The sequence below is a fragment of the Balaenoptera musculus genome, chromosome 6 (genome assembly GCF_009873245.2).
Source record: "Balaenoptera musculus isolate JJ_BM4_2016_0621 chromosome 6, mBalMus1.pri.v3, whole genome shotgun sequence".
Classification (NCBI taxonomy): domain Eukaryota; kingdom Metazoa; phylum Chordata; class Mammalia; order Artiodactyla; family Balaenopteridae; genus Balaenoptera; species Balaenoptera musculus.
Genome location: NC_045790.1, coordinates 19,347,546 through 19,375,367, shown reverse-complemented (window position 1 = coordinate 19,375,367; position 27,822 = coordinate 19,347,546). Strand labels below are relative to the sequence as shown.

The following is a 27,822-nucleotide window of genomic DNA, read 5'->3' as shown; positions in this document are numbered from 1 at the left end:
CGTGGAGGAAGGTAACATTTCTTGCATCCTGATGGCGCTGGGAGCACAGCTCTGGCCTGGTGCAGACTGAGCCCCATACTTGCGGCCTTGGGGCCTCATTGGGACTGCTCCTTCATTCTGTCACCTCTGGCCCCATGTTTAGGCCTGAGTGACTCCCTAGGTGCCTCTGGGGAGGATACTTGTCATCCTCTTTCTATAAAATGCTTCATTTCCTGCCATGGACACGGTGGAAGTATTTATTAGCTGAAAGGCTTGGTGCTCCGCATCCTGGTATTTTCTTTTTCCAGCAGAAACCCTTGTTTGGGTCATGGTCCGGCTGTCCTTTCCTGTCCTCCATGCCGCTGAAGTTGACCTGTCCGCCTGGCACGTTCTTATCAGGCCTCTTGGCTGTGTTGTTAATTGGACAAGAAATAATCACAGTGAAACAGAAGAAAAGCAGTGTGGTGTCCCCAGGCAGGCTTGGCCTGGTCCTCCAGTTTCTGTAGGCTTGGAAATGATCTGCTTGGTGGATAAGGGAAGGGAGACCAACAGGAGCTCTGCAGGGTTCCCCAAATTGATGAAGGAAGATGGCTCTTCTCATTCTTTTCCATCGGGTGCACTGTTTGAGGCTAATGAATGAATGAATGCATGCATGCATGCATGGGAGAGTGGGCTGCTCCCAGAGGTGGAAGGGCTTAGGGTGGCAGGCGGGAGCCCGAGGGGCATGGGTGCCAGGGCTGTGACCCAGGGTTGGGCGGCAGGAGGGAACGTCAGTTCTAGGCCTGGCACTCGGTGTGTCTGGTGGCTTCTCACACACCTCTGAGCTGGCTGAGGCCCAGAGAGGGACGTCACTAGGTTCCCGGGGACCCGCAACCTCTCCTGGTCTCTGGGTGCGTGGGGCACAGTGCGGGCACAGCTGCCCCCAGGCCTCTGAAGGTTCCCACGAAGCCTCTTGTCTCGCCATTTGTTAGAAAAGCGCGGCCCACCCTGACAGCCGGGGGCATGCCTGAGCGTGTGGCTCTCCTGGTGCTCAGGGGCTGTCGGGCCTCGGTGGCACCCGAGCCTGACCCTCTCCCAACCCTGGAGGCCAGCTGGGATGCCAGTTGGGATGCTGGAGAGCTGGTGCTGGAGACGCCTGCTGACAGCGGCGAGTGCCACAGCAGTGTGGCAGCTCTGTCTCCCCCTGCCCCCAGGTCCTAAGGCATCAGCTGTTCCTTTCAGAAGCGCCTTCTGGAACTTCTTAGGGTGGCCCGGTGGGACGTCCGGGGGCTCCCCAGTGACAGACCTGAGACCAGATCTCTGGTCTTGACACACTGTGGAAAGGTTAGCCAGGAGAGATGTGTCAGTGAACAAACATTCTTTCTGACTTTTTTCTCTTCTTTGAGGGACACAGGTCTGTAGGTGGGGGCTTGGGAAACCAGCGGCTTGATCGTTTTTCATTTTTCAGCCCTGTCCTCAGTCAGGATGTTCTGGGAATCAAACTGGAAAGAGATGACGAAGTGTATGTAGTTTTTCAAAAATGGTCCATGTCTGCTGAAGCTTGTGTTCTGCAGGGAAGATGAAGGTTTAGAGGCCTAACCACAGAGAAGGAAAGAGAAGCTAATTTAAACACAGTTTACAGAGATTATTTACTTGGCTCTCTCATCTGTGTACACAAAGGAATATTGCTAGCAACTAAGAACTTGGAAACACGCAGATAGGTTTTTATTTTGTTTGTCCAGCCTAATCTTTGTGGTGTTCTTATCTGGATCAAAATGCCAATGACTTTTGACTCCACCACCAACGTGGAGTTTAAACGAGGGTTAATTACCATTCAGAAGCTTGTGATGCAAGCTTGTGAGCTGGGCGAATGAGTCAGGTTGTGTTTGTTTTTGGTGTTTATAGATGCCAGGTATCTAGAAGCTGCAGTTTGCATTTGGACATCATTGGGGTTCAGTCTGTTGGCAGCCAGTGGGAGTGGTGGGAGGACCCTGCCCAGAAGCTGCAAAGTGGCTAGAACTTTTCTGAATCAGGAGCATGGGTCACACACTGCAGCTGCCGGGACCCAGAAATACTGCCATGGGTGTGTAACCCCCCTTCTTTCTCTGCCCTCTTCTCTTTGTGATCTCAAGGAGGAGATGAGGAACAGGGTCCAAACTTGTCACTGACTGATTGGGCCAGAGTCTCCATAGCCCTCTGTCTACATGCAGGTCTGTTTAAGGTTCTGGTCAGCTCAGGTATGGCTAAAAGTGCAAAATGCTTCTTCAGACGATCGATGTATTTTACCGACTTTTTGGTTGCCTCTCGTGGGAAGCAAAAGCATGATTCTTTGAAAGTCCAAAGGATTGGACAAGTTGACTCAGGGTCTCTGTCTGGTTTGTGATCACATTATGAACAGACCCTGTCCCATGTGTAACGGAGCCTGCGTGCGTGGTGCATGCAGGGAAAGTCTGGAAGCCGCGCGCCAGACCAAGCAGCACAAGTCTGCAGAGACTGATCCGCAGTTAAAGCTTTAACTTCCCGCTTTTAGAACTCCCTTTTATTGTTTTATTTTCATACAAGTACACTTTTGTAAATCTCCTTTTCTGATAAAGTTGTTTTAAAATAGAATTTACCGTTTTAACCACTTTTAAGTGTGCAGTTCAGTGGCATTAAGTACAGTCACACTGTTGTGCAACCATCACCACCATCCACTTCAGAACTTTGTCATCTTCCCAAACGGAAACTCTGCACAAATTCATTAAACACCAACTCCCTAGTGCCCCTTCCCCAGCTCCTGGTACCCACCATTCTACTTTCTGTCGCTATGAATTTCGCTACTCTAGGGACCTCAGATAAATAGAATTATGGAGTATGGTCCTTTTGTGTCTGGCTAAAAGTGAAGTGTTTTTAAAAACATTTGAATCAAATTAATGTAGTCCTTTTACTCTTTTTTCGTTCATATTTTAAATTATTTTATAGTAAAAATGATTATTTTGGTGTACAGTTCTGTGAGCTTTAATACATGTATAGAGTTATGTAACCACTTCCACAATCAGGATTCAGAATAGTTCCATCCCCCCAAATTCTCGCCTGTACAGGCAGACCTCGGAGATATTGCAAGTTCCGTTCCAGATCACTGCAATAAAACGTGTATTCCAGTAGAGCAAGTCACATGAAATTTTTGCTTTCCAGGTACATAAAGTTATGTTTACACTATACTGTAGTCTATTAAAAGTGTACAATCTCATTATGTCTAAAAAAAACCCAATGTATATGTACCTTAATTTAAAAATACTATTTGTATAATTTTTTTAGATTCTGCATATAAACAATATCATATGATATTTGTCTTTCTCTGTCTGACTTACTTCGCTTAGTATGATAATCTCCAGGTCCATCCATGTTGCTGCAAATGTCATTATTTCATTCTTTTTAATGGCTGAGTAATATTCCATTGTATATATGTAGCACATCTTCTTTATCCGTTCGTCTGTCGATGGACATTTAGGTTACTTCCATGTCTTGGCTATTGTAAACAGCACTGCAATGAACACTGGGGTGCATATATCCTTTCAAACCATGTTTTCCTCTGGGTGTACGCCCAGGAGTGGGATTGCTGGATCATACCATAGCTCTATTTTTAGTTTCTTAAGGAACCTCAATATCGTTCTCGATAGTGGCTGTACCAATTTACATTCCCACCAACAGTGTAGGAGGGTTCCCTTTCTTCCACACCCTTTCCAGCATTTATTGTTTGTAGATTTTTTGATGATGGCCATTCTGATGGGTGTGAGGTGATACCTCATTGTAGTTTTGATTTGCATTTCTCTAATAATTAGTGATGTTGAGCATCTTTTCATGTGTCTCTTGGCCATCTGTATGTCTTCTTTGGAGAAATGTCTATTTAGGTCTTCTGCCTAACAAATGAACTTATTTACCAAACAGAAACAGACTTATTGACTTAGAGAACGAGCTTATGGTTACCGGGGGGAAGGGTGAGGAAAAGGGATCGATTGGGAATTTGGGATTGACATGTACACACTGCTATATTTAAAATAGATAACCAACAAGGATCTACTGTAGAGCACAGGGAACTCTGCTGAGTACTCTGTAATAACCTAAATGGGAAAAGAATTTGGAAAAGAATAGATACATGTATATGTATAACTGAATCACTTTGCTGTACACCTGAAACGAACACAACATTGTTAATCAACTATACTCCAATATAAAATAAAAATTAAAAATAAAATTAAACATTTTTTTAAAGGCAAAAAAAATACTTTATTGCTAAAAAATGCTGACTATCATCTGAGCCTTCAGCGAGTTGTAGTAGTAACATCAGAGATCACTGATCATAGATCACCATAACAAATATAGTAATAATGGAAAAGTTTAAAATATTGTGAGAATTACCAAAACGTAACATAGAGACATAAAGTGAGCAAGTGCTGTTGGGAAAATGGTGCCAATATACTTGGGTCAATGCAGGGTTGCCACAAACCTTCAATTTGTAGAAAACACAGTATCTGCCAAGGGCAGTACTGGTAAAATGAGGTATGCCTGTATTATCCTTTATATTCACACCTCCCATCACCCCTGACCACATACAACTACTGACCTACTCTGTCCCTCTGGTTTACCTGTTCATGAACTTCCTATAAATGGAGTCATAGAGTGGGTGGCCTTTTGAGGTTGGCTTCCTTCTTAAGCATAACACCTTTGAGGCTCATTCAAGCTGTTGTGTGATCGACAGTTGATTTTTTTCTTGTCACTGAGTAGTAGTCCATTGTACGCTTGAATAGAGCTGCCATAAACATTCATGTGAGGGCTTTTCTGTGAGTGTATGGTTTCATTTACTTAGGATAAATACCCAAGAGTGGGATTTCTGGGCCATATGGTAAGTGTGTGTTTAACTTTATAAAAACTACCAAAATATTTTATGGAGTGTCTGTCCTGTTTTACATTCTCACCAACAACCTGTAAGAGTTCCAGTTGCTCCACATTCTCACCCATACTTGGTTTTGTTAGTAGGTTTTTTTAAATTGAAGTATACTTGATGTACAATATTATATGTTACAGGTGTACAGTATAGAGACTGACAATTTTTAAAGGTGATACTCCATTTATAGTTCTTATAAAATATTGGCTATATTCCCCGTGTTGTACAGTATATCCGTGTAGCTTATTTTATACCTGATAGTTTGTACCTCTTAGTGCCCTTTGTCTGTATTGCCCCTCCCCCCAACCCTCTCCCCACAGGTAACCACTAATTTGTTCTCTATATCTGTGAGTCTGTTTCTTTTTTGTTATAGTCACTAGTTTGTTGTATTTTTAGATTCTATGTGTAAGTGATATCACACAGTATCTGTTTTTCTCTGACTTATTTCACTTAGCATAATGCCTTCCAAGTCTATTTATGTTGCTGCAAATGGCAAAATTTCATTCTTTTTATGACTGAGTAGTATTTCGTTGTATGTGTGTGTGTGTGTGTGTGTATATATATATATATATATATATATATATATATATATATTTATACCACATCTTCTTTATCCATTCATCTGTTGATGGACACTTAGGTTGCTTCCATAGCTTGGCTGTTGTAAATAACGCTGCTATGAATATTGGGGTGCATGTATCTTTTCGACTTAGTGACTTTGTTTTTTTCAGATATATACCCAGGAGCGGAATTGCTGGGTCATATGGTAGTTCTGTTTTTTAGTTTTTTGAGAAACCTCCATACTGTTTTCCACAGTTGCTGCACCATTTTTTTAGTCATTCTAATTTGCATACACTGTGTCTCCTTGTGGTTTTAATTTGCGTTTCCTAGTGACTAATGGCATTAATCATTTTCTCACGTGCTTATTTGCCATCTCTATATCCTCCCTGGTGAAGTGTCTCTTATTTTATTGGGTTGGTTTTTCCTTCCTGTTGAGTTTTGGGAATTTTTCGTGTGTTCTGAACACAAGTTCTTTGTCAGGTTTGGGGTTTTCAAATATTTTCTTCCAGTCCGTAACTTGTCTTTTAATTCTTGTAACAAAATCTTTCACAGAACAAAACGTTTTAATTGTGATGAAGTTCAACTTACCAATTTACCATCATTCATAGGGAGTACATGGAAAGATGATTCATTTTCTGTTACTGATCTCGTATCCTGTGGTTTTGCTCAACTCACTCGTTAGTCCTGAGAGCTTTTTTGTTGTTGTTGTAGAGTCTTTGGAATTTTCTACAGAGGCAATCATGCTGTCTGTGAAAAGGCCATTTTATTTCTTCCTTGCTAATCTGTATGCCTTTTATATCTTTTTCTCGCCTCATTCACTAGCCAGGCCTCCAGTGCAGTGTTGAATAGAGGCAGTGAGAGGGGACATCTGCCTTGTCCCTGGTCTTAGGGGAAAGCATTCAGTCTTTCATCACTGAGTATCATGTCAGCTATAGGTTTCTTCACAGATGTCCGTTAGTAGACTGTAGAGGTTCCCTTCTATTTCTAGTTTGCTGAGAGTTATCATGATTGGATGCTGATTTTTTTCAGATACTTTTTCTACATAAATTGATATGCTTGTGTGTTTTTCTTCTGTAGACTGTTAATATGGTAGATTACATTGATCGATTTTATATATTGAACCAGCCTTGCATTCTGGGATAAACTCCATTTGGTTGTGGTGTACCATTTATATATATATATATATATATATATATATATATATATATATATATATATATACATATATATATATATATATATATATATATATATATGTATATATGTATATGTATATATGTATATATGTAGCTGGATTAAATTTGCTAATATTTTTTGAAGATTTTTGCATCTATGTTCATGTTGGTGTGCAATTTTCATGTGCTATTTTTGTCTGGTTTTGTTATCAGGGTAATGCTGGCCTCATTTAAGTTGGGAAATGTTTTTTCTTCTGTGTTCTGGAAGAGCTTATGTAGAATTGATGTTCTTTCTTAAATGTTTGGTAGAATTTGCTGGTAAAACCATCTGGGTCTGGAGATGTCTTTCTCAGAAGAGTTTTAAAGTATGAATTCTATTTTTTAAGTATTGTTCAGGTTATCTATTTCATCATGATGCGTTGTGGTAATTTGTGGTGGTTGAGAGATTGGATCATTCCCTTTAAGTTGTTGACTTTACTTGCAGAGTTGTTCGTGGTATTCCCTTATCATCCATTACTGTCTGTGAGGTCTGCAGCGATCACACCTCTCTCTCCTGGTACTGGGATTTGGGAATGTATTAGACCTAGTGCCTGAAATGCAGCCTTTGTTTGGAATGGGGCCAGCATCCTAGCTGAAGGCATTGCCCCCGTCTCCCTAGGCTGGATTCCCTGGGTTTCCATGGTATCTTTAGGGAGTAGCAAATGAGGTGTGTTCGGAGGAACTTTAAGGCTTTTGGGCAGCATTTGGCGCCCAGGGGTGGAAAGTTAATACACGGCACCCCAGTGACCTGCATGTCTTCTTGTGTTTCCGGAAGCATCAGTTTGCTGCCAGGGAGCAATTTCACACGGCGCGGCGGCGGGGTGGGGGGGGGGGGCGGGGGCGGGGGTGTGTGGAATCTCGCTAAAAGGTGGAAGAGATTCCCCCCTTGTTCGTGGTGTTTAAGGGGATTGTTCCAAGTGGTGTGTCTGTAGTATTGACTAATTTATGTTTCATCTATTTCTAATCAAGGCCACAAACTGGGTTACGTTTTTTTTTTTTTTGGCTGCGTTGGGTCTTCGTTGCATTGGCTTCTCTTGTTGCGGTGCATGGACTATAGGCGCGCAAGCTCAGAGCACAAGCTCGGTAGCTGTGGCGCACAGGCTTAGTTGCTCTGAGGCATGTGGGATCTTCCCGGACCAGGGTTCGAACCCGTGTCCCTTGCATTGGCAGGCGGATTCTTAACCACTGTGCCCCCAGGGAAGCCCCTGGGTTGCTTTTAAAACTCTGGTAAATTAAGGCCAGTGTAGTGGTATGTTTTAGTTAGAGGTTTAAGTGGAGACTGTTTAGTGGTGGTCGTTTATTTGGCAGGGATGGAAGATAGTTGATAGCGTGTCCTTCTGTATGATACTTTGTCTTCCTTCATCAGGAATCCTAAAGTAAACATTTTTAGAATGACGAAAGCTGTGGGGTTTGGGCTGCTGTTACAAAATACCACAGACTGGGTGGCTTATAAGCAACTGACGTTTATTTCTCACAGCTCTGGAGGCTAGACGTTTGAGATCAGGGTGCTGATGTTGTCGGTCAGGTAGGGCCTGGGTTCAGGTCTTGGACTTCTCACCGTGTTGTCCCAAGGTAAAATGGGCGAGGGACCGCGCTGGGGTCTCTCTTATATGGACACGAATCCCATTCATGAGGGCTCCACTTTCATGTCCTACTCACTTCCCAGAGGCCCCCCTCCTAATACCATCATGCCGGGGGTGGGGGTAGGATTTAACATATGAATTTGGGGTGGGGGGAGACGTAAACATTCCGACCGTAGCAGTTTCTGACCCTGATATTGTGACATCTTCCTAAGTGAGAGAAAGGGTCATAGTTGTTTAGTAATTTGTCAAGCAAGATTAATTTTGCTTCATTTAATTAGAAAAAAGAAAAACTGTGTCACACTGGGCTTTAGAATAAGAGAGGCATTTATGAGCAATAGAAAGAAAATAGGTTTTTGCAAAAGCAGAAGGGTTTGGAAACCTGTGCAGGCCCTGGCGAGGTTAGGGGGCACAGAGTTTCCTAAATGATTGCAAGTCATTTGGAGGACCGGGCCTGGCACAGTGACCGCCCTGCTTTAGTCACTGTATCACAGTCCTGTGGCAGCTCAGTCTGTCCTTCTGCTGCTTGCCTGCAGGCTGGTCAGGAAGTTCCAGGTGAGGGGCTGTGGCTTGGATACTAGCCACCAGGACAGCTTAGGTCGGTCTTTGGAGGGCTGTTTCCAAAAGTGGGGTGGGGAGCCTTTCAAGAATTGTAATTCTTCTAGGTGTAATTTTCCCCCTTACTATAAAAGTAGCACATGTACTGTAGGATGTACAGAAAGGAGGGGAATTAAAATCAGCCCCTCCTGCGAGAGAGTTTGGGTATAAATCCTTTTAGCCCCTGCAGCCCTAGTCTCCTTTGGGGCTGAATTGTGGGCACCACATGCTGGCGTGGTGCCTCGGGGGGCGTCCCACGTGAGATCCCAAGACCATCTAGTTCTGAGGTCTCAGAAGATGGGCATCTAGGCTGCGAGGGCGTGAAAGTACGCGGAGGCACGCTCTCCCACCCGTTCCCCGTGTCCTTGTGTCCTTGTCCGCACGTGGCGCCAGGAGGGAGGCAGGCGCCGGGGCACAGGTGGGGACATGGTGGGGAAGGAATGCCCACTCCTTTTCACGGAGAGGGTTCAGCTTTGACAGCTGAGAGGCGGAGCCCCTGTTAATTCTTACCTGTATGATTAGCTCTGCAGATTAATCATTCTGTTTCTTTCCAGGAGTTTGGTGACATTTTAGTTTCTGTTCTGATTGCTTGTAAAAGAGTAACAAAACCCTCTTTGGGCCGTGTCTTCTGGAGCTTGTGGCTTAGAACCTAAGAGTTACATAGAAAGGAGAGGGCAGTGGAAGTGGAGCAGCATCCTTGCAGAAGGTTCCGGTAACGGGCGTGGTGTTCATGTGCCATCGTCATGTGAACCCAGCAAGGAAACCTCGCGTCCTGGCAGTTACGTCCTTTGGTGTCACATGAGAACTCACCTGAAAACGCCGACCATCAGGACTGCAGACGTTGCCATATACTGTCCGGGGACTGGATATGAGGGTGTTGATTAGGGCACACAAATTACAGTGAAAAGAGCACAGTTTGGCTGTCACCGAGGAACTCATGCATGCATGTGACCAACTCAGGCCTTGAGACGGATGTTTCTCAAGCGTGGCCTTGTGCAGACGGAAGCACATGCCCTCTCGACATGACACAGCATGTGTTCTGTACAGAAGGAACCTCACTGACTCCCTGGGCGGCCTCAAGGAAGCGTGTGCCCCAAGAACGGTCTCTCCTCTGACCTCTGAGGAATATGGTCTGCTTGGTATCAGCGTGTCTGAGCAGGTGTGTGCAGGCTGGAAGGGGGCTTGCGGGGTGGGCAGACCTGGGGTAAACCTGTGTGACTTCCTAGAGCGTGATTCTTTTCAAAGAAAGAGAAGGCCCCAGGTGCCCCCCTCTGTCTGACGTTAGGGGTTCTTAGAGATGTTCGAGAAACCCTGGAAAGAATTCTAGTTTGGCAGAAAGAAAAGGCATTTCTGAAAGTGGATTGGCGTCCCTGTTCCTTATTTTCAAGGCTGTGTGAGCACAGACCTAAGTGATCAGCACGTTTTTTCATTTGAGTAAGGGGGGCTCTTTCATTCCTATCATTCAGCAATTTATGTGTCAGCTGCATTGGTACATGCCCCAGCTGGCTGCAGTTCCTTGCTGGGAATGGCCCACGCCTGGGAGGGGCTGCTGGGACACTGCTGGGTCTCTCGCTGGACGTGATGCTCCAGGACCTGCGTCCCTTACGCTGTCGGGACAAACCTCCTCCCTGCTCCCAGCTCCCCAGCTCTCCTCATCCCCCACTCCCCTCTAGAAATGCAGGAGTCCTTCTTGGTACCACTTCACCCTTCACCTCACTGTGTACCATTGCCGGGTCCTGAGCCCCCTTCCCTCCCAAACCTCACAGTTCTGCCCTCCCTTCCGTCCACCATGGACTTTGGAATGAGCATCCTTTGGATGGAACATTGGAGCCTGTGGGGTTTGTCTGTCTTGGTACGGCTCTGTAAGTTGTACGTAATTGACAGCCATGAAGACAGTCCTCGCCTGTAGACAGGCAAATGAATTCTGTCCAGTGGCAGGGCAGTTGACTTCCTCCCACGGAAAAATCCAGTCTTGTGCCTGTTGGAAGTTCATTTCCATATTTCTTTATTATATATATATATATATATATATATATAGGTATTTTCTTTTAATTGAGCTGAAGTGCACATGACATAAAATTAACCACATTACAGTGAACAACTCAGTGGCATTTAGGACATTCACAGTGTGTGTAACCACCACCTGTATCTAGTTCTAAGACCTTTTCATCACCCCCTGCGTGATGAAAGTGGTACTTCACTGCTGCGTACCACTAAGCAGTCACCCCCTTTCCTTCTCCCTCGGCCTCCATATAATCTTGTGCCTTCTTTGAAGGCACTGTAATGTCTCCTTGGTTCCTCATGAATAATGAGTTAAATAACATTTTTAACATGTGGTCATTTTCTTAAATGACCTTTTAACAACCATCCGCCCTTGGCTGAGCTGCCAGCCCTTCTCACTGGGCGGTGCTGGTTTTCAGTCCTCCAGCGCCTCCTGTGTGTCCTCCGTGGCATGCCGTGGGCTGGGATTTTATTTTTTTTAGAATGAGAATCTGGTCATGGAGGGTAGGTGAGCACTTCACGTGTGGACTTTCCTGGTCTTGTCTGGGTGATATTTTGAAAAGAAGTCATCTTCCTGGGCTGGTGCTGTGTGCCCTGCCAGGTCAGTCAGCATGTATTGATTAATTATCCCAAGTCCAGTGCTGTGTTGAGCAAGCCGGATGTTTACAGTTGTGGAGAGGGCATAGTGCCAGGAACAGAAATCCCATGCATTCGGAGCCAGGGGGCTTGCGTGCTAGGTGTCGTCATCAGCTGAGCAGAGAGCAGGACCCTCACCCCCTGAGCTCTCCGGGCCGCGTGGTAATGGCCAGGAGTTGGCCCAGCCTGTCCCTCAGGGGCTGAGGACTCCCTGGCACCCCATGTTCCCAGCAGACCTACAGCACGGCCTCCACGTGTGAAGGTTGAACCACTAACTGGCCCGAGTCTCAGTCAGTCTTCCTCGGGGGGCCCTCACTCTGGTGCGACCTCAGGTTTGAACTCGGCCCTCAGTGACCCTGGCTTTTCCCAGTCCCTTGGCCATGTGGGGAGGGACCTTTCCCTGCTGTCCAAAACCAACTGCAATAAGCAGGTGGTTGTGACCTTGAGCAGAAAGAGAAAGGTCCAGCCTTGATTGTGGGAACCCCCGGAGTAGTCCTGTTGAACGGAGACAAACCCCTGTCTGCAGAAGGGACCGGATTGTTGGACCGAAGATGGCTGGCGTGAGCTCAAGATTTTCACCTCAAGAAGGCTGTTGGTGCTTTTGTAAATGGCCAAGGACAGCTTTCAGTTCAAGGTGTCGTTGGCTTGTTTTTGCTTTAAGTGATAGGCATTTGTTGTTTTCTGTCGGCTGATGTTTGGGGGCATTTTCACTCCTTCAAATTTAAGACATTGCATCATCGTACCAAAAAAAAATCTATTTTGTAAAGGAAACACAGCTCTCGTGTTACATGGGTATCCGCGAGGAAGCAGCGTCTCCACAACCTATCCGACGGCTGCTTGTTGTTGCTCACATCAGTGTTGTCCCCCTCGGAGGTTGTCCCCCCCTTCCCTCGGAGTCCCCACTTCTCTCCTGAAACCAGCTTTGCGGGTTTTCCTATCGTAAATAACGCACGGCTAACGCCGTTCATTTCTGTGAGGAGTTGTGGCACCATACCAAAGTTTTGGAGGGAAGTTAGTGAAATGTCCCAACATCTGTATTCATGAGAAATCAAGTTTCAAGTATTTACAGCACAGTGGTGCAGAGCGATTTCTAAGCGTTTCCCTTTGGCTACACAGAGAATGTCGCAGCCAGGGTGGCATGTGCGTGTGTGATTTCAGCACCTCGCTCTGCAGTTTGGGTCTCAGTAGGCCCTGAGGGTTTCCCTTCCTAATCCAAACCGAGTTTAATCAGCTGCTAGGAAAAGCGGTTTGCTAAAACTCATCCTACCCTTCTGTTAAATCTGATCCATTAATTCATTTGTTACTGAAGACACATGTTGACCCCAGGACTCTCTCCAGGGTTTGTACACTGTGGTTTTCTATCCATATGCCATTCTCCAGTGTAGGAGAAAAACTCAGGTGGATGCACTTTCTAAAGGTTTATTTTGATGGTTTTCCTCATGTGTCAACACACCTCAGGTAGGGCAGCGGGTATCACCATTACCTCCTTGGTTGGCTGAGGAGGTTTGACTCAGAACCACAGCAATCTGTTCAAGGTCATGTGTCCAGAAAGACACGTACGCACACTCTGGTGCCAGTCTGGCCCTTTATATACTCTCATTTATTTAATCCTCTCTTTGGCGATGTTTTCAGTTTTATGCTATCGAGAGGCTCCTGGATGGGAACTTTTGTGTGTGCGTACCTGTCCCTGGTTCTTATCGTTACCCGTAGCTAGCATTGACTTTTGTAAGGTTCCGGATGTTGCTTCTTGAAGAGGCTTCCTGTTGATGTTGGGGAGGGACTCATACCTCCTCACCACCATTGAGCCTTATCATTTTTTCTTTGTTAATTCTGTAGGGGGAGAATGGCATCTTGTGTTAATTTGTATTATTCTGATTACCAGTGAGATGAACACTTCATTTCACACATTTGGTTGCAACACGTTTAGAAGAGAATCTTTTGTGTTCAGGAGAGCAGTGACCAGTTCAGCAGTGACCGCCCCCCGCCCAGAGCATGAGGGCAAGCATTTGTTGGTGGTGGGAGTATTCCCGCCGGGAACTTCTCTCCCTGCAGGGGCCTGGGGAGCAGGGGTCCTGGATACACTGTGTGTCGTGCTTTGGATGGCCCCATGGAGCTCTGCCCACCTCCTGGAGGGGTGTCAGCTTAAGCAAAAGGTCCCGTGTGCTGTGTTTGATGTTTCCAAGGAAAGGCCGAGTTTTCCACAGCGAGTGGGACACTGGGTGTGCGTGAGTGGTGTGATTTTCCTTTGATGTTGCTTCCCCCTGTTTCTCTTGCCTGCCAGCCCCCAGGAACAGCTGTGACTTTAGGTCTCAGACACGCCCCTGAGTTGACTCCTGAACCAGTCCCTGTTTGTACCGTGACCCTGAACTGGTGGGACGTTATGGAACCCTATGAGTCTTCAGGAAGGTGGAAGTCAGAGGTCTCACCTGTCCATCAGACCCATGTGCTTTGGGCTTCAAGTCATTTGTAATCAGTTGTCACATGGAAAACAAAGCCAGACTTAGTAATAAGAGGCTTTATTAGGAAGGATTATCGTGGGGGAACCAGGGAGGCAGCTGTTGCAGTGGAGAGATGTGTGCCCATGACACGGGCGAGCATGCCAGGGATCGGCAAACTGGGTTTTTCCTTGGTAGGGAGGTGTAGACAAGGCTGTGAGGACCCGGGTGTGGGGATGAAGAATGATGGGGTGGTAGATTGGAGGATGTGTCCCGCAAGGCCGGCCTGTTCTCAGGGTGGCCGTCCGAGTGCTCAGCCTCACGGTGGGTCGAGGGAGGCCTGGGGGAAGGAGAGAAGCTGAACCAGAGTCGGGTAACAAGTGTTTTGTTCCGATTTCTCTGTAGGGACAAGCTGTTCCGCCCATCACTACAAGGCACAGAGTGGAATTCGGGGGCCCGTGTCTCACCTTGCCCTAGGCGAATGGGGCCCCCGTCTTATCTGAGTCTTGTGCAGTGCGCCCTTCCAGGATCACAGAGGGATGGCGCGGTCTCCCTGCCGATCGCAGGGCCAGGTGCAATCAGGACGGTCAGGCTGAGCTCTGCAAGGAGTGGGTCTGTCGTGGCGGCAGACAGGTGGCTGCCTCGACCGCGTGCTTCAGCCACCTGGGCGCTGAAACCTCAGTGGGGCCGCCCTGCCCCGCCCAGGCCTTTCCCGTGGGGACCTGCTTCCAGGGGAGGCACATGTGAGCTGGGCTGTGATGGATGGGAAGGACCTGCCGCATGCAGGAGCGGCTCTGGGGACAGAGGGCCGGGCGAGGGGGCGCTGGCCATCTACAGTGTTGTGCCCTTGAGCTGCTCGGTGGGGCTTGGTCGGGGGCTTGGGGTGCCTCCTGAGGGAGGCCAGGAGCGCTGTGGAAGGAAGGAGCCCCGGCAAGGGGCTTCCTCAGTATCCTGCTCCTCCTGGGCTCTGACTGGGGGACTAGGCCCGCCCTGATTACAGGGTTATTAAAAACTCACAGATTGGGCTTCCCTGGTGGCGCAGTGGTTGAGAGTCTGCCTGCCAATGCAGGGGACACGGGTTCGAGCCCTGGTCTGGGAGGATCCCACGTGCCGCGGAGCGACTAAGCCCGTGAGCCACAATTGCTGAGCCTGCGCGTCTGGAGCCTGTGCTCCGCAACGGGAGAGGCCACGATAGTGAGAGGCCTGCGCACCGCGATGAAGAGTGGCCCCCACTTGCCGCAACTAGAGAAAGCCCTCGCACAGAAACGAAGACCCAACACAGCCATAAATAAATAAATAAATAAATAAATAAAAATTAAAAAAAAAAAAAAAAAACCTCACAGATTCCACGACACTTTTGGTTTCTTCCTTTCTTTTTTCTTGCTTTGACTCTCCCCCTCTTCCTCCCCACCCTTTTCTCTTCTTCTGATTTTGGTTTTTACGTTCGTCATTCACTTTAAAACTTAAACATTGTTGAAATACTAAGCTTGAACACCAGCAGTTTCTCACCACGTGATTCTGAATGAGGGGCCAGTTTGGGACCTTTGTTGTCGCTCACACCATGGCTAGCAAGGCCCGACCCGCCCCCACTCCTTCTGCACCTCCAGGAGCTCATGCTCAGTGTCACGGGGCCAAGGGGAGTGGCGTGGACGGAATCGGGGTGCAAATGATGCTCTTTGCTCCCAGTTCACGCAGATGGCGCACCTGGTCCCTCCTGGCCGGGTGAGCCGCACCCCATGCCTGAGTCCCGGGGGCCTGTTGCGTGGCTGGGACATTTAGTCTGTGTGTAGGATAGGGGGTAAGGGGTTCTGGCTCACGGTTTGCCCTGCTCACGTGTCCCCTTTTCTCACTCTGTCTCAGACTCTGCCATCCCAGACGGTAGTAGTGAAGCCGCATCCCAGTTGCTAAAATGTTTGGTGACACCGATCGTCAGGTAGGGGATGAAATCCGCCTGCAGAGCGCGGTTCTTGTTAGAGGTGGCTCCTGCCCAGGTCTTGCCGTAGGTGTTCCTCCCATCCGTGAGCAGCTTCATCTGTTTGTTACGCTCCTGGCACCAGCTGGTGACTGGAGAGCAGGGGAGGGAAGCTGGTGTCAGAAAGCTCAGGCGGTTCTGCTGGAGGGTTCACAGTCTGTCTGGGAGCTGCGGCTGCAGAGGCCAGGGTAGGAGAAGGGCCGCTCGAGGCCACGCTGCGGGAGCAGGTCCAGGAGGGGAAGGGCCAGCGCTGCAGAATGGGGTTGCCGCCCAGCGCTGGCATGAACGCTAGCTCCAAGCCTCTTCACTTTCCATCCATCACTGCCTTGGTTGCTGCTCCTCCCCTGCGGGGGCGTTGGCAACCCGGGACCTCCAGTCTCACACCCTGGCAGTCAGATCTAAACTGGATTTGAAGCTTTGGCACCCGCTGTGGCCCTGGAGGGCCATCTTCAGCTCAGGGTCCGCCTTGGGCACTTCTTGAGCTTTCGTCGCCTTTACTTGCTCTGATTAAGCCAGGAGAGAAGAGAGCTTCTGAGGGAGCGATTCTGTTTGTTTGGGCTGGGAGCCAGCAGCCTAAGAATCAGCTTCCAGAAGAGCTAACAAAGTGAGCAGGACCCATGCTGGCAGCTCTGGACCTGACAGTGGAGGAGGGTGGTGGAAATGTCAGGTGCCAGTCCCGTCAGTCACACCCCGAGCTGGGGGGGGCCACGGCCACTTCAGACCCGCAGACGTCTGTGCGTGTCCCAGAGAGAGACCTGGATTAAAAGTCTGTCCAGACATGCTTGCGTTAGAAGGAGTTTCCAGGAGTGACTTTTATTTTCAGTGTGTACACAAGACATTTAAGTACCACGTCCTCTCCAGACGCCCATCCTTCTGATGGAATTGTTCTTGGAGGGAGCGTTCGGTGTTTGCTCCCCACGCTGCTGGCCCTGCCCTGATTCCCCGGCCCTGGGAACTGCCCCCACCCCCCATGTTAGGAATCTCCCCTTGGCTTTACCTGTCACATTGTAAATAGACGGCTTACAAAAGATAATTGAAAAGGAAAGGCTTTAGGAAGATTAAAAAATACTCTAGAACTTGTGTTGAAGTGAAGAAAACAACTCATTTCTGGGATCAACTTTGCCACTTTGAAGGGGTTCGTACGGAAACGTCGTGCGGGTGGGTTCTCTGGGTGAGGATGGAGCAGGTATGTCCTTGTGTTGCTGCTGCGGGCCCGTCTGTCTCTGTGACGAGAGTCCCGGGGACGTGCGGTGAACCAAGGTCAGCCTCTGCGAGGAGCTGACCGCTGGGATTGCGTGTCCTCCCATGAGAACGGGGACCAGGTGGTCTGGGAGGCCTGGCTTCAAGGCGAGGGTCTGTTGGCGGTGCTGGGGCGCCTACCTTGGGGACGTCACCTGCCTGCGGGCTTCCCCGAAGCATGGAACAGGAGGCGCCGTGAGGAGCTCTGCGGCCTCCCAGGATAGGGTTCCTGTGGATGTCTGCGGGGTGCAGTTTTGTGTCTCATCCGTCACTTTTTCCCCTTTGACTCAAACTCTTAAAACCTGGTGGTCCTGCTTATGGTGAGAACTTGAGTGCAGGAAGTGAATTACTCGGAGGGTTTTTGTTTTGGTGCTGCCTCGTCGTAAATCCCACGGTTTTATTCTTACCAAGAGCGCGCTGTGCGTGCTGCCTGGGTACCAGGGTGGCCCCCAGAGGCAGGGGGCTCCACGGGCATGAGATAGAGCACCTGCCCGTCGGAGGTGTGCTTTATTTTTAGCAAATGGCATTTAGTGTCTTGCAGAGCTGAGAGCAGGATGACTGTAGATGTAATTAAGTGACTCTGAAATGGGAGTTAATTACTTCTGCATGTGTCAGAGGGCCAGGGGGGGTCTCTCTGGTCCTCTGGCTGCAGCCCTGTGAGGCTGTCACCTGGACAAGCTCCCAGGACCAGCCCTCGAGGGCATCCAGGGTCCTGTGGGTGTTACTCTAACTAATGGTGAGTGGTCTGAGCTTTTAGTCTCTGAGACTGGCCTGAGGAACTGACAGTTCATGACTCTTTAATGTAAAAATTACATACAAGGAACTTTATCCTAACGCTGGTCTGTGCATGGTATTAGCCCAAGCGTGTCCTCTCAAGGCCTACAGAACAGACTATGTTACAGGAGCAACAGGTCACTGACAAGAAGGCATGTATAAGGCGGTGTGTCCAAAAGCTGCTGTAACAGGACGGAGGGCTTGAGCACCGCCCAGCTCAGGGGCTGCCCTGGTCAGTGTCTAGTGAGAGAGCACCCGTGGGTGCTGGTGCTCTGTCCTTCCTGCTAAGGACGGGGCTCCAAGGAACCAGGACCAGGGTGGACAGAGGGCTGCGTCTAGGACCTCCCTCCATAGCTGTCCCCAACTCTGATCTTGTCGGGTCCATTCATAGTGACTGGAAGCTTCCACACCTCCAGCCACACCTGGGCCCGTGCTGTCCAGTGCTGCGGCCGACACCACACGGGGTGAGGAGCGCTCCACGGGTGGCCGGTCAGAGCCGAGCAGCGCTGTGGCTGTGGAGACCTAGACTCAGAAGCAACGGTAGGATATCCTGTCCACGACCCTATTAATTATGTGTTGAAGCGATTGTGCTTTCGATGTGTATTGGGCTAAATAAAACATATTATTAAAACTAACTTCACCTATTTGTTTTTACTCTCAATGTGACTTGTAGGCACACCTGAAATCATGCACGTGGTCACGTGTGCGGCCCGCCTGGTGTTTCTGTGGGGGGCACAGATCTCGGCTGTTCTCTGATACCCTCTGTGTTTGGGTTCCCCCTTCTGTCAAGGCCCAGCCCATAGGCTGGGAGGCACAGATTAGGAACAGGTAGGTGTATCAGGCTTTGAGAATACCTTGAAACCAGCTCTAAGTGCTATTGTTTTTGCATTTCTGCAGACAATTACACATAGACCGCTGGGCCTCATCCAAGAAATGGGTTCTGTGCTCAGATGGTGTTTCTCCTGCACGGGGAACCGAGCACTTGGCTTTGCTGAGCACGCTGCAACCCTGAAAGGCTATCCCAGCTCCCTGTCATTCAGGCTGCGCCTTATCCGGACTCCCTGTTTTCTGGGCTCCCTGTTTTCTGGCTCCCCGTTGCCTGGGCTTTCGTCTCCCTGATTTCTGTGGATGAAGAAACGTGCGGTGCATCTGGCCTGATCTTCCACTTACAACTGTGGCCTGTGCGTGCTGGTTGGCGTGCCGAGCCTGTGTGTCCGCAATGGCTTTGATGAACTCCTGCCACTGATCTGGTGGGAGGAGGGACCACCGTTTAACCCTCTTCCGCCCCTGGAAGCCCCGCTGACAAGCTGGTGAATGTGGGCTGCTGTTTGAGTAGCTGCAGGGCACGTGGCCCGAGTCCTGGGAGAGACCCACAGGCCTTCCCACATCTGGCTGGGCTATTTATATCCCACAAAAGCCTGTTTTTCTCTGAAAAGAGTGAGCATGTGGTGATGCTGTCATGTGCATGGGTGAAGCCAGTGAAACAGCCTTTCAGTAATCTCCTTTCTGGTGCGTCCAACACGTTTTCACGGCATGCACAGGCTTCCGTGTTCCACATCTGCCCTGCCCTGTGGTGTTCGTGCACACTTGGAGTGTGGGCAAGCTGTGGCCCCCAGGGCGGCCCCGCTCCCATGGCAGGAGGGCACGGCTGGCCCAGGGTGTGGAGCCCCAGCTCTCCCTGATAGCCGGGGAGGGACAGGTTCCTCTGGGGCCCATCACTCGAACAGCATACTGAACTCCTGAGCTGTGCCCCACATGCTCTAGGCACTGGGCTTTCCACAGTGGAGAGAGCTTTCTCGTGTTGGGGAGGATGGACCACAAAGAGGATCAGTAAGTCAGATATGGGGGGGTGAGATGGTGGTGGGTGCAAAGAAGAGAAGTCAAGCGGAGAAGGGGCAGTTCGTTGAGAAAAGACAGGAGCTGGGCCTGGGTTTGGGGAGGAGTGTTCCAAGCAAAGGGGACAGCAGGTGCAAAGGTCCTGAGGCAGGAGTGTGCAGGAGGGACAGGTGAGAGGAGAAGAGGTAGGTAGATGGTGAGTTTATCTGTGCTCAGGGACGCTGAGATGGCAGCCCTGGGAGCCAAGGGTTTGGACAGGACCACAGGCCTCTAGGAAGAATGGACCCTGGAAGGTAGAACAGGGCACCCTGTTAGGAGGCTGTGAGGTGATCCAGGGGGAGACGTGGTGGCTTGGGCCAGAGTATAGCAGTAGGGGTGGGAGGATGGCCCGATTGGGCATTTATTTGGAGGTGGAGCTGAGGGGACTTGCTGCCAGGTTGGATCGGGGGTGGGGTGGGGGCCGAGGGCGCACCGAGGTTTTGGCTGAGCAACTGGAAGGATGGAGGGTCCACTTACAGGCCAGCTCCACCCGGGCTGTCTAGGAGGCATCCTTACCTTGGGAGACGGGGAGTGTGGCTTGGGGACACGTGAAGTTTGGAGGGGAGGAGGCCCTAGGAGCCTACGCCTGGAGTTGGTGAGATGTCCAAGGAGTGGCCCCGAGGGGTCGTTCCCAGCTGAAGCTCAGCAGCAAGTTCTCCCAGAGAGCAGGCTGCCTTTCCTGGAGATGTCCCTCAAGCATGCGTCCATCGGTGAGGCTGGCCTGGGGGGGGGACACGAGGGTGGGCCCCTGGGGTGAGATAGCCCTTGATGGGAGACTCGGACAGGTGGCTCTACGGGAAGGAAGAGGATGTGGGTGGCACGCGGGGATGTGAGTCTTGTCCAGCTGAGCCCCTCGGTGTGAGTGGCGGGGCCTTAAGCTGTCTGGAGGCGGGGAGAGAGTGGCAGGAATGTGGGTGAGGCAGAGCCCCCCCCCCCATTCCTGGCATGGCTGGCTCTGAGAACTCTGCCCAGCTTGGTTTGGGGGGGAGAAGGTGGGTTTGGAAAGGGGGTGCCTCCATCCTTCTATGTAAGCCCTGTACAGATACTCTTCATGCCTTCATTGCCTTGTTTTGCTGCCTCGTTGGAAAGACATGGCTCTCCAGGGTCTCGGATGGCCCATGCCTTTGAGTCAAAGGGGGCACTCATTTTTGCAGGAAAATGCCATGGGCAGCAAAGTGTCCTCACTAGAACCTGAGAGAGGCCCAGCTGTGTTCATTATGGAGACAAGATCGTGTGTCTTTGTCTTCTTGGCCATGTTTGGGGCGGGGGGTGGGGGTGCGGTGGGTTAATTACCGACTGGTCAGTGTTCATGATGAACTTGGATCAGGCCCCACGTGGAGCCACTCACTCAGGCTCCAAGATGGCTTTTTTGGTTCTATGTAGTAGGCTGAAGAATGGCCCCCAAAGAAGTCAGATTCTAATCCCTGGAACTTCTGCGTGTTACCTTTTCTAGCGATGGGATCTTTGCAGATGTGATTCAGTTAAGAATCTTGCAGGAGGAGGTGATCCTGGGTTATCTGATGGGCCCTAAATGCCATCACACGTGTCCTTATGAGAGGGAGGCAGGGGAGATGTGAAAGACTAGAGGAGAAGGTGATGTGAAGATGGAAGCAGAGATTAAGAGTGATGTGGGTGTGATGGCTGATTCTGTGTGTCAGCTTGACTGTACCATGGGTGCCCAGATACGTAGTCAAACCTGATCCTGGGCGTGTCTGGGTGGGATTAGCATTTGGATCTGTAGACAGACTAAAGCAGATTGTCCTCCCCCGTGTGGGAGGGCCTCATCCAATCAGTTGAGGGCCTGAATAGAGGAGAAAGGCGGAGTAAGGGAGAATTCCCTCTCTCTGCCAGGCTGTCTTTGAGCTGGGACATTGGTCTTCTCCTGTCTTCAGAGATGGAACTTGTCCCCTCGGCTCTCCTGGGTCCAGCTTGCTGACTGTAAATCTCAGGGCTCTCCAGCCTCCATAGTCATGTGATCAGATTCATTATAATAAATCTCTTTCTCTGTATATACACATCCTATTGATTCTGTTTCTCTGGGGACTCTGACGAATACAGTGGCCACAAACGAAGGAATGCCACAAACCACCAAAAGCTGGGCGAGGCAAGGAAGGATTCTCCCTCAGAGTCTCCAGAGGGAGCGCGGCCCTGCTGACACTGTGATTTCAGCCCAGTGAAGCTGATTGCAGACTTCTGGCCTCCAGAACTGTGAGAGAATAGATTTCTGTTGTTCTAAGCCACCCGGTTTATGGTCATTTGTTAGAGCCGCCACAGGAAAAGAACACAGCCAGTGTAAACAGTGCTACCGTAAATACCCCAGCCACACGCATGGGGCTGTTATTCAGGCATGGATTTCAGGGAGTGGCACTGCTGGGGCAGGGTGTGTGTCTCTTTGTTTCGTAGATCGTGCCAGATAACTTTTCAAAAAGATCTAGCAGCCCGTCTCTTCCCTGCTTGGATGCGTGTGTACCCTGATCCTACACGCTGTCTCGGCGGCGGGCATGAGCAGTCTTTTCGACTTTGTCAGTCTGAGAGGGGCAGAGCTGCAGCTTTGTTCCTTGACATGTGTCTCCTTGAATCTGGTGAGTTTAGGATCTTTGCTCAAAAGATCCCTCCGTCTGTGAAATGCCTGTTTGTGTTCTTTGCCCCTGTTTCTCTCAGGGTGTTTCCCCCTCCCTTATCCATTTGTAGGGGCTGTTTATTTGTTACAAATGGTGTTGATTTTCTGCCTAGAAAACATTTATTCCCAGTTCTGTTGTTTGCTAATTACTTTTATTAACGTGTCATTTGCCATCAAGATTAAATCATTTTATTGTCGAATATGTCTTTCTTTCCTTTTATGACTTCTAGGTACCCATGTTTGTTAGGAAGATTGCACAGTCTGTCTCTTGATTTCCTGGCAGGTATTTTATTGTTTTGTGTATAAATTCTGGTCTTGAGCGTGTCTAAAATGCTTTTGCATAATATAGAGTAAGATGCTTGAGGGAGGGGAGTCCGGTTTTATTTCCTTCCAGTGTACCAGCACTGATTATTCAGTAATCCATCCTTTGATCAATGAACTGAACTTCAGCTCTGTGGTATAGTATGGTCTCATGTAAACTGGTTCCCTTCAGGGATTCTCCATTCCATACCACTGGCCTGTTTGTCTTCCATTTTCCACCTTTACATTGGTAGCAGCTGTATGTACAGTGTGTTTTGATAGCTGGTGAAGGAACCCACCCCCCCCCTTGCTGAGCTCTGTGTTCACAGTGAGATGTTACACGACTGTTCTTATATATGCACTCATGACTGTGTGTCCACATTTACGTGGGTCTCATGGCTCCTGGGCAGAGGAAGATTTGGGTGGACACACGGTGGCTGTGCTGCCAGGGGCAGTGGGCACAAAGGTATGGTGGAGGTTGGAGGGAGGGCCAGGTGGAAAAGGACACAACGACCATCGCATTGCATAAAATTACCCCTCTGCGTGTGCAGAATTTTTAAAGATCATTAAACAAGTGAAATAGTAGTGTCCAAGGGAAAAGGCACTAAACAGAGAACAAGTTTATCATGGGGCAGTGAAAAGATAATACACTGCACTGGCTCCACCATTGTGTCGGGGACTTGCCACGGTGTGGCTTTTCTCTGGGTGTGGGTGCTAGTACTCTGCACTTGGTGGGGCGTGTGTGTACGTGGCGGGGTGCATGTGCCCTTGGCGCGTGTGAATGCGGCTGTTCCCAGGTACCCCGTGTCTGACGGCTGCCCTCAGGAGCTCACACCTGGGCACTGACTCGGGCCCTCTGAGCAGCAGTGCTCTGTTTCCCCATGTGTCCTCTGTGTCCCCCAAACACCCTCTGCGCCCAAGCTCCCACTGTGCTGCCCAAGCTGGCCTGACTCTACCCACACTGGGAGCCTGGTGTGGTCAGGGTCTGTGCTGACCCTCTTGTGGCCCTAGCCCCGCCCACACTGCAGGTGGAGGTGTGCCTTGAGCTGCACGCACCTCACCCCACACAGGATGACAACAGACTCACATAAGGAAGCTGGGCTCAGCAGAGGAGGGGGTGGGGTGGGGCGGGGGGAGGGCGTAGGTGCTGCAGGCCTGGGGCTGTCCTGTCACTCTGCCTTGCCAAGGTCCTCCTTTGGCAGCTGCTGGTGGCCCAGCCTGCTCCTCAGGTGGCAGCCACGGGTGGGTGGGGTGCAGGATACACTGTGCAGGCGGGCTCATTTGTCCCCCAGACACCTGGGTGGCTGGAGGCTCTGCGGGAACGAGTGGACCGTGCACATCTGCTGTGCAGTCAGTGGAAGGTGAACCAGGAGGCTTCCTGTGGGTGGAGGTCCGGGAGCCGGCCCCGTGGGAAGGAGGGAGGAGGTTGGGGAGCAGTGGGCGCTGCTGCAGGGGTGGCGTCTGCCCGCTGTTAGCCGTGCTCCTCCTGGGCGACTCGGGTCCTCTAGACTCGGGCTTCGCTGCTCCTGACAGGGTTTGCAGGCAGTCCTGGCACACCGAGGGGTGGGTGTTTGCCTGGTGCACTTGAACCAGGTCCCAGGGCTGATCCAGGGTCGGTGCCTGGTGGTCTGTCTGTTTCCTTACTGGGAAGGGGTGAGGAGGGCGGGCCAAGGACCCCGGCCATGCCGGGCAGTGTCTAGTGCTGATCCCCTCCAGGCCTGCGTGGATCATAAACCCCCACGAGTGGGTTTTGACACAAGAGCTCGAGGGGGGGAGGGTGGGTGTGTGGTGCTGATTCTTTGCCAGCTGTTGGATGCCTGCAGAAGTGAAACTCATCTGTCTTTCCAAATTTCACCTTGGACTCCGTATTTCCAGCCAGCAGAGGAGGTGGCCCCGGCCGGGCAGTTTCTTCTGATGTTTCAGATCGCGCTGGCACTCGCCTCTCCTTGCTGCAAGCACCCCGCTCCGGAGATTCTGCAGGCACTTGGCCTCCTTATAACTCCTCCTGTGCTGCTGTGACCAAGTAAGAAGTTCAGTGCTCCTTGCAGAGCTGTTTACATTTAATAGACACTGGGGAGCTTGAGAACATGAAGCCACTCCTTCTGCGCCGGTGGGGCTGTGGGTGGGTGCCGGGCAGCTCCTAGGCCTTCATCCCACGGAACCCCTCCCATTGCTGTGGCACTGACCATGACCCAGGCCACACAGGGGAAGTAAACCTAGTTGGGGCCCAGAGACTGTGGCTGGCAAGGGTGGGAAGGACGTGTGATGCGCTCCCAGTGGCCTGGCCGGGGAGGGGGCATTAGTAACATGCGAGCTCGCCAGCCTCGCCTGTGACAGTCAACAAGTCCATACCTGCACGGTTCGGGCATGTGCACATCGAGCTGCGTGTCCAGTGGGGAAGAGAGACGTTTAAACCCAGCTGTGGGGCGTGTGCCCCGGGAGGCACTGTCGGTCCCCCACGTCTGCCTCCTCCCTGCCCTGCTGGGTGATAGCCCCCCGCGTGAGGAAGTCACCCTACTGCCAGCCCCGAGCCCTTTGTCCCAGCGGTGGAGCTTGGTGCTGCGTTGCTGATCAGAGGCCACAGTTTAATGGGATTTTAGTGCAGGTCCAGGTAGGAAAGCTGGAAACAGAAAGCACTGGCCTGGTGTGGAGGTGGAGATGGTGAGAGCGACCCAGGGGTTATGCCCACAGGAAGCAGCCTTGATGGCAGGTGGGCTGAGGGGGCCAGGCGTTTGGGACCCTGCGGTCCTGAGAAGGAACCCCTAGTTCTGGGCGGGAGGTGATTTGTGCCCTCTCACTCTTCCTGCCTCTGGGCTCCCTTTGCCCCCTTCTCGTGGCCGGGGCATCCTGACACAGCCTGGTCCCAGGCACTGTGGCCAGAGCCCAGGGTCACCCTTTCGGTATCAGCATTCTGGCCACATCTCTCTTCTGGCTTTGGCCCTGATATGCTGGGCCCTCGCCTCAGCACCTTTGGGTTGTCTACCTGGAAACTCATGTTTCCCCCAACCGGATGATGGCCCATCCACCACTCATACCCCCAGAAGTCCCCAGGGTGGCCTGTCCATTGCACAGACCCCCCCCCGAGAGTACCCAAGATGGCATGTCCACCAGGCAGACCCCCTGAGAGCCCCCATGATGGTCTGTCCATCGTGGCCTCCTTTTTTTCTGGAAAATCAGGGACATGTTACCCAGAGGGTATTGGGCCACATTTGAAGGGTGTGGAGGATGCCCTGAGTGGCTGATATGTGGAAGGTGCCCGAGCAGAGGACAGGGCCAAAGGGGTCAGCGTGGCTGGGAACAGCAGTGTGTAGGGTGTGTGCAGGTGAGGGGCTATAGGAGAGAAGCCCCATGTCCTGGGTGGCCCACACAGGGAGGGTCGGGTCAGAGGGCAGGTGATGAACCACTGGGCCTCCGTTGTCTGTCTGGACTGTTCTTGGTGAGACTGAAGGCAGGCTGGTTTGTCCCTGGCGCTTTTCCTCACCCTAGCTGGCTCTTGGCAGCTGTGACCAAGGCCATGCACTGACTGCAGAATTATTATACGGAGCATTCTTGAGCCAAGTAAGGTTGAATTCATGCTTAAAATTGATGCTAAGATGCGGTGAGCTTGAACATGGGTCAGCTGGTTTTCATTGGACCTAAATTTGTGCATTTGGTTCTTTGCTAACTTTTTGTAAAGGTGCAAGTACCTGTAAATAGGTTTATAAAAATAGACACTTCTCTTGCTGTTTACCGTAAATTGAATTGACCCATTGATGCACTCTGGGGCCTGAGGTCTGCGGTGGGCTGCAGAGATCTTGAGATTGGTCTGCTGAGCTAGTGCTGATCATAGGAGCACCTTTTCAGTGGAAGCGGAATTAAATTTTGCATCTTGTTATTTGTGGAAGGCAAAGGCTGCCATTTGAAACCCTTAGCTTCTTGTTTGGTACCTTAATTTTTTTGTGAACTCTTTAATCACAGAAGAAAAGTGTTTCCTCAAGTGTTTCTTTTTTTTTTTAAGATACAGATTTTATTTTTTAAAAAATTTTTAAAAATTAATTAATTTATTTTTGGCTGTGTTGGGTCTTCATTGCTGCACGCGGGCTTTCTCTAGTTGCGGGGAGCGGGGGCTACTCTTCATTGTGGTGCACGGGCTTCTCATTGCGGTGGCTTCTCTTGTTACAGAGCACGGGCTCTAGGACACGCGGACTTCAGTAGCTGCGGCACACGGACTCAGTAGTTGTGGCTCGTGGGCTCTAGAGCGCAGGCTCAGTAGTTGTGGCGCTCGGGCTTAGTTGCTCTGTGGCATGTGGGATCTTCCCAGACCACGGCTCGAACCCGTGTCTCTTGCATTGGCAGGCGGATTCTTAACCACTGCGCCACCAGGGAAGCCCCCAAGTGTTTCTTTTAATATTACTACTACTTTAAGAAAATTGCCTTCAGAGCTAATCATCTTTGTAGGCAATTTACAGACCAGAGTGGTTTTGACTCTCAGCAAACAGACCTTAAAGGATTCAAAGAAACCCTGTTCTTTAAAACAGATAGCTCATATATTATAAGTCTATGAAAATATTCTAAAATTGTAAAGCATGTTGCAGACTACAATACATAAATTATATATAATTCTAGTCAATGAGTATAAAGAATATTTCAGTCCATTGCCTCAAAATATCTTTAAAGCCAGAAACGTTCGTGTTTCTCATGAACAGAATAAAGTGTTTTCATAATGCTGGTTTGACTGGAGCAGCTTTTAACTCATGATGGGTTGGATTAATATTTTCCCTAATTTCATGAGCCCAGCTCTGTCACTAGCTGAGGGTCACAGTCACCTGGCTCCATCGGCCAAGTCACGGAGCATGTCTTCTTGGACTTCTGATGGGAACCATCACAAGGCCCTGGGAGGCTCTGAAAGTCATCCCCAAGCCATCCCAGGGCGTGGCGTTCCCAGAGCCCATCCCAGCTGTGGCCCTCCTGCTTCTCCTGCGTCTTGTCTCCAAGCCTGCTGCTCAGGGCATTGTCACCAAAGGCTCTGAGGGGGAGGAAGGTGTGAGAGGTCACGGGACAGGTGCCTGGGATCAGGTGGGGCTGCTCCCTGCAGAGTCTGCATCACCGCCCCTTGTCACAGTCTTACTGCATCTAGCGCAGACTGACCCCCTCCCG

The 27,822-nt window shown here is 50.3% G+C and overlaps 1 protein-coding gene across 6 annotated transcripts in view; it reads left to right on the top strand.

Moving 5' to 3' along the window:
• The window catches only part of SEMA4D (semaphorin 4D), a 122,306-nt gene that overhangs the window by 21,543 nt on the left and 72,941 nt on the right, over positions 1–27,822 (top strand). For 2 of the 6 annotated variants that reach the window (XR_005020290.1, XM_036855192.1), the window contains exons 1-3: positions 22,176–22,348; positions 22,617–22,669; positions 24,562–24,709. The exons of 1 other annotated variant lie outside the window; for it this stretch is intronic. The gene's annotated coding sequence lies outside the window, so the exon portion shown is untranslated. Of the gene's footprint in view, positions 1–18,282; positions 18,432–18,564; positions 18,720–22,175; positions 22,349–22,616; positions 22,670–23,817; positions 24,048–24,561; positions 24,710–27,822 lie in introns of those variants that run through there. 3 more of the 6 variants (XM_036855188.1, XM_036855187.1, XM_036855191.1) reach the window with 3 other exon arrangements.